Source organism: Myotis myotis, unplaced genomic scaffold (genome assembly GCF_014108235.1).
Source record: "Myotis myotis isolate mMyoMyo1 unplaced genomic scaffold, mMyoMyo1.p scaffold_m19_p_6, whole genome shotgun sequence".
Classification (NCBI taxonomy): domain Eukaryota; kingdom Metazoa; phylum Chordata; class Mammalia; order Chiroptera; family Vespertilionidae; genus Myotis; species Myotis myotis.
Window position 1 is genome coordinate 72707684 of NW_023416368.1, and position 6082 is coordinate 72713765.

The window sequence follows — 6082 nt, forward strand, 5'->3', positions numbered from 1 at the left end:
TCACTAACCTTATAAAGATAAAAGAATGTTTTAATCTCTTACCTGAAGGAGTCTTGTCAATGTAGCAGGAACTGAAATTGGGACTGTTCTGTGTTGTCCATTACAGTACAGGGCTCTGGGCTGTTTTGCCTTTGTGAAGGCTGAAGTAACAATGTATGACTATCGCCTCCTGGGACCCTTAGGAAAATGAAATAGATAGCTGGTTCAAATAAATGCTCTAGACCTTCACCCAGGGATATCGTGGAGAAAAACAAATGATTTCACAGACACTAAAAATAATTGAAAGGTTATTCTGTAATTTGTTTTTCTTGTGTATGTTATTTTGTATGTACCTATAAATGCTATGTTCAATCAATAGATATATAAGAAGTGATTTTTAAAATGTTACTTTAACCTCTATTTTTTTTAGAGCAGCAAAAATCACCTGAGAAGCAACTTCTACTTTTGAAGTCTTTGAAATGTATATTTTAATTCATAATGCAACTTTCTCATCCTAAAAAAATTTTATGCTTCTTAAAAACTGGCATTTTAAAAATTTCTGTTTTTTAGTAAGTTATGTATGTGAGGTTGGATTTCCTATAGCTTTTGTCAAAATAAAGTCACTGTTTGGGGTTTAGTATTTATTTAGATGTGTGTCTATATTTGTTTAAAACTATGAACTCCGAAGAGAGTTTTAATTCTATGCAACATAAATGAGTTTTATTAACAAATATATATATATATATATATATATATATATATATATATATATATATATATATAGTTTCAGCTTAAAAGAACCAAGATTGTATATTAACAACGTATTATCAAAACCTATAAGGATATTGCCAATCTACTATCAGCTTGATTTGCAAACCTAACAATTAAGTTCTTTCAATTAACCATAGGTATACTGTTATATGTTGTCTGTATACATATTTTGCTGATTTTAGAATGGAAAATAACCCTCCCGAGAAATTTGAGGTGGATTATCTAATTATTTTTTTCCAGCCCAAATTTTTAGGTGCTAAGACATAAGCATATGTTTTGCTTTTTAAAATATTTCCAAAAGAAAATCTCAGAAATCAAAAAGACATTAGAGAAATGCTTTATCTAAAAATTATGATGATTATTTTGTTTATGAAATCACCAATCTTTATACCAGGTGAAATATCTTTAGAAGTCATTAACACTCTTGGTTCTCTGAGTAGAAGCACAGAATGTTATTTTGAAAAAGAATAATACATATTCATACATTTATACATATGCATACACACTCTTTTATTTAAAAAAAAAAAGGCTTCATAATTTTTGGCAGCAGAAAAAGGGAATAGCAAGCATCAAAGCCTGAAGTAAGAAGAAAGCTAGTCATGGTTTTCAGGCAAAGGAGAAAGGACATTTCCCAGGGTATCTTTAATTTCATTTGGAGCAGTTGGAGTGAGGAGAGTTAGGTTCTCACTAAACTAACTGCATTATCTGTTTACACTGAGCAATGATAACATCTTCTGTTCCTAATGAACTATGTAGACATATTTCTAACCCCATAATATAGACCCCACCACCACTTACTATTTTTTTCACCACTCACTTTTTAAATAATTTGTAACGTTCATGTCAGTTGGGAAACACATTTCCCCAACACCACATTTCCAATTCTCCATAAGGACAGTCTTTAAATGGAGTATGAACCCATCATTCACTTAACAACTATTTTTACCTACTAAGTGTCAGGCACTATTCTAGGAGCACTGATGAAGAAAAGAAACAATATCCTTGCCCTGGGTTAGAGCAATTCTTTCTGAGAATATGGAAATTAATCACTATAGGGGTGGGGGTGGGGTAAAATAAAATAAAATCCTGTAGTTTCCAGGTTATCCACCAGGTGGCGAAATGTGCAAAACTGATAGCTTAATATGAATCAAAATTTGGTGCAAAGAATAGATATTTCTATAAAAATTTCCACCATATTTTGCTTAAAATGTCTCTTTTGTAACACTACAATTAATAGCTAATGATTATAAAGCATCTTGCGTTCAGTTTTCTAAAGCATTCCTTTCGAGGGTCTCGTCCCTTCAAGGAGAGAAGAGTCAGCTGTGTTCCCCAGAGGCCTCTCTGGAAGATCCCAAGCTTATCTTAAGAAATTCTGCTTTTACCCTCCCTTTTTTTTAAAAAATATATTTTATTGATTTTTTACAGAGAGGAAGGGAGAGAGATAGAGAGCTAGAAACATCGATGAGAGAGAAACATCGATCAGCCGCCTCCTGCACATCTCCTACTGGGGATGTGCCCGCAACCCAGGTACATGCCCCTGACCGGAATCGAACCTAGGACCTTTCAGTCTGCAGGCCTATGCTCTATCCACTGAGCCAAACTGGTTTCGGCTACCCTCCCATTTTTCTCTGTCCCCTAGGTGTGGGGATTATAGAAATCTGCCTAAAGGACTGAACATCTGGCTTTGCATGGGCCTCCAGGAAGCCTTGAGTCTATTGTATTCAAATTCTTGTAGAGACACTTAGGTATCACACTGCGATTTGTTTGTATTGTCCCAAACATTAATATCTTAGAATAACACCCATGCTGAAAAGTAGTCAAACATATATGACAATGTATACATACATGCAATCATGTCTATATTTTATTTCCATACTCCCCTTAAGTGTGACCTCTCACTTACATTGAAGGAATAAAATTATGTATTCCGATCTCTTTGGAATAGAATATATTCTAAAATAAAATTAGACCTTTCTTCACCTTCAGACTCCCAAAGAGGTAAAAGAAATAAAAAATCTTCCATTCTTAGAAAATGGTTTATATAGGATGTAGAAATACTTTTAGAGTGGTTTAAATGTAGTTTGAGATTTTTCCTAATTTCTTATTATCACCACCAGGCCCTACAAGATATGACCTCTGCCTTTTTCTCTAAAACTCACCTTCCCTGGGTTTCCTCATTCATGCATTCATGCATTCCTCAAATATTGACTGACTGTTCCTTGTTTCAGTGGCTCTTTTAAGGTACTTGGAGTAGATAAGTAAATAAGGCAGCGCATTCCTTCATGAAGCTTACATTCTATTGTACAGGGACCAACTTCGTTTTCGCCTCATGGCCTTTGCATTGCTGCTTCCCTTGCTTTGAAACACTCTTACCCATATCTTCCCAGCGACGGGTGTATTTAGATAGATGCATATCCAGGACTCACTATCTCCTCAGAGGGTACTTGCGAAGACTAAATGAGTTAAGGAATACAAAGCCTTTAGCAGAGTAAGCTTTAATAGAAGAGTAAGATACATGTTACCTGTTATTTTGATGTTATTATTTATTGCCAAATGAAATATCTCCACGATCTTTCCAGAGATTTTTGAGACTCAGTTCCTTGTCATATTGACCAAACTACAAAACGAGAATTCTAACTTACAGAATCTATTTCCAAGATGCTGAAAGAGTATTTCCTGCCAGGGCCAGAGCTCTGCTGTGCAGCGTGAATACAAATATCCCTGGTTTAACAGTATGGTTTTTATCATGGATGCCAATTGGAAAATAATTTAGAGATGCTTTCGATTGGGACCAAATTTTGACCCTTCAGTGCATTTACATTCCCACTGCAAAGTGTTTAAACTTTTATTATTGCATTTATCACATTGTATTATAGTCATGGGTAGGGCGACCATACTTCCTAGTGTATGCCTGTTGTCTTGAAGTGCCATCTGGTTTAGCATTTTAGCACTTTCAGAAGTGTCCTGGTGTAGACAATAAACTCTGTAGTCCCCCAGGTTATGGGGCAGGTGCCTGGCTGGAGAGGCTGAGGAGCACTGGGGTGGTCCTAAGTCTGGTGTGGGCCTTTGTGAGGAATTGGTGAGTCTGGTTCCTCGGAGCTGTCTGGCTGATTTGCATGCAGAGAAGGACTTTGAGGGCTAAAGGCAGAATCAGTGGAGGAGAGTCAAGAGGGCCTCAAAGACGATGGCTAGGCACCGAAAGAGAGGGTTCCTCTTCCCACTTTTGCTGAGAAAACATATGGCTGGACAGGGAGACTTGCAGAGAACAGCACCACTTTGGCTCATGTAGAGCTTATAGTTGTAATAAGTATATTAGGGGACAGCATCCCGGTCAAGGCAATGGGATATAACCCAGAAGATGCTTTGCAACCCTAAACCTCAGGGAGGCGTGAAGACAACTAAACCGGAGTGCCTAAGGACTCAGATATTCAGGTGGGAGGTGAGGGCTGATTCACATGTGTCTTAATCAGTGCAAGGTCTAATTTGGTCTGGTATAATTTTAGTTTTGGGTACTTCGATTATAGAGTCAATTACAGTCTACCCATTAAAAAAGAATATTGGATAAGTAGGATGCCTCATGTCCTGGCAAGAAGATTCTTTTGTAAACAGAGAGTTATTCTGAAAGGTTCTTTAAATTGAAACACGGTATATTTTTATATCTAAGGTATGTTATTTAAAAACTTTAAGACTATTTTTGAATATTTGGTTTGCGAACCCTTGTCAATCAATCTGTTAATTCAACAAATACTTATTTAGACTTCACTACTTGAAGTGCACTGTGCTATTTGAAGTGATCATGACATTGTCAATATACATAGCTATTCCTGTGGTTCATTCTATCATTTTTATACTGAGGACTCTACCAAAATGTTAGCTTTTATTGCCAAGCTCTGCTCTATTCTACATTTCCTACCTAACTGACTAGCTGCTGAATATCTTCACGTGATTGTCCTATTTGTACTTTAACTGACCAGAGGGGAATTCATTCTCTCCCACTCAAATCCTCTCTCTTGTCACTTTATTCCCAACCCAAGTAAACTTGTCCTTCACTTGTGTTCCCTCTATCTTCTTCAGACTATTTAGAGTAATTTTTAACTCTTGAATCTTTATGTTCAACAGTCAGTACTTTGCCAAGATGGTTCACCTCCAAAATGTCTCTCACATCTACCTTCTATCATTTGCACTCCCAATAACAATGCTAAAGTTCAAGATTTCGATCGTTTTTCACTGGCATAATCACAGTAGCCTCTTCAGTGATTTCCTTATACTACTTTCTGTTGCATTTCTACCTCATATTTCAGATTGGCTTTAGATCTTCCTAAATCACAGATTAGAAATAATACTTTTCTCCATGACAATCTCCAATTGCCTACAAAAATGAAGTGCCAACTCCCAATTTTAGCATATTCTTGCTCCAACCTGTATTTTTCAGTCTTTTCTTCCCCTAAATGATTGCTCAGACCTTACCCTGGAATTCCAGATCATTCACTATTCTATGGCCCTCATACGCTTTTCTGTTTCCGTGTCTTTGATCAGGCTCTCCTCCCACCAAGTAATACCTCTATTAAAATAGCATTCATCCTTTCACAGTCAGCTAGCCAGTATTAATTGCTCATTCTCTTATTTCTAAAACACTTTTTAAAAAGATCTTTTAACACATTTTCTTCTGCCGTTCAATAAGGTTAGTGATATACCAAATGTACCTGGGGCTCTGCCTCTCTTAATCTCTATAAGTGGTCATGTGACCAAGACACGCAACTTCTCCAGACCTTCGTGGCTACCTTGTGGTGATATATAGAGAGCATTATAGAGCTGAATGTGATTATGGTTGCCTTCCTCCCACTGAAGCCCTGGACGACAGGAAACAGTTTTCTTTATTTTTGTCTCTTTCACAGCACCTGGTTAATTCCCTCCTTGCATAAAGTGAGCCATCTTTTATTTTTTTAAATGGAACACTTCACAAATTTGGGAATCATCCTTGTTGCAGGGGCCATGCTAGTATCTGTATAGTTCCAATTTTAGTATATGTGCTGCCCAAGCAAGTACAAAATGAGCCATCTTTAAATGTTTGTTTGCATATTTTTAAAAAATATATTTTTATTGATTTTTTTTTTAAGTTTTATTTTTCATAGAGAGAGAGAGGGTGAGGGAGAGAGATAGAAACACATGTGAGAGAGAAACATTGATTGGCTGCCTCCTGCATGCTTCCTACTGGGGATCGAGCCCCCAACCTGGGCATGTGTCCTGACTGGGAACTGAATCTGTGACCTCTTGGTGCATAGGTCGGTGCTCAAACACTGAGTCAAACCTGCCAGGCTGAATATTTAAATTA

The 6082-nt window shown here is 36.9% G+C and overlaps 1 non-coding gene across 1 annotated transcript; it reads right to left on the reverse strand.

Moving 5' to 3' along the window:
* Positions 1-5691: 5691 nt before the first annotated feature.
* On the reverse strand, positions 5692-5796 carry LOC118659419. Its single transcript, XR_004968547.1, has one exon. It is a non-coding gene; the product is annotated as a U6 spliceosomal RNA (small nuclear RNA).
* Between the last annotated feature and the right edge of the window lie 286 nt (positions 5797-6082).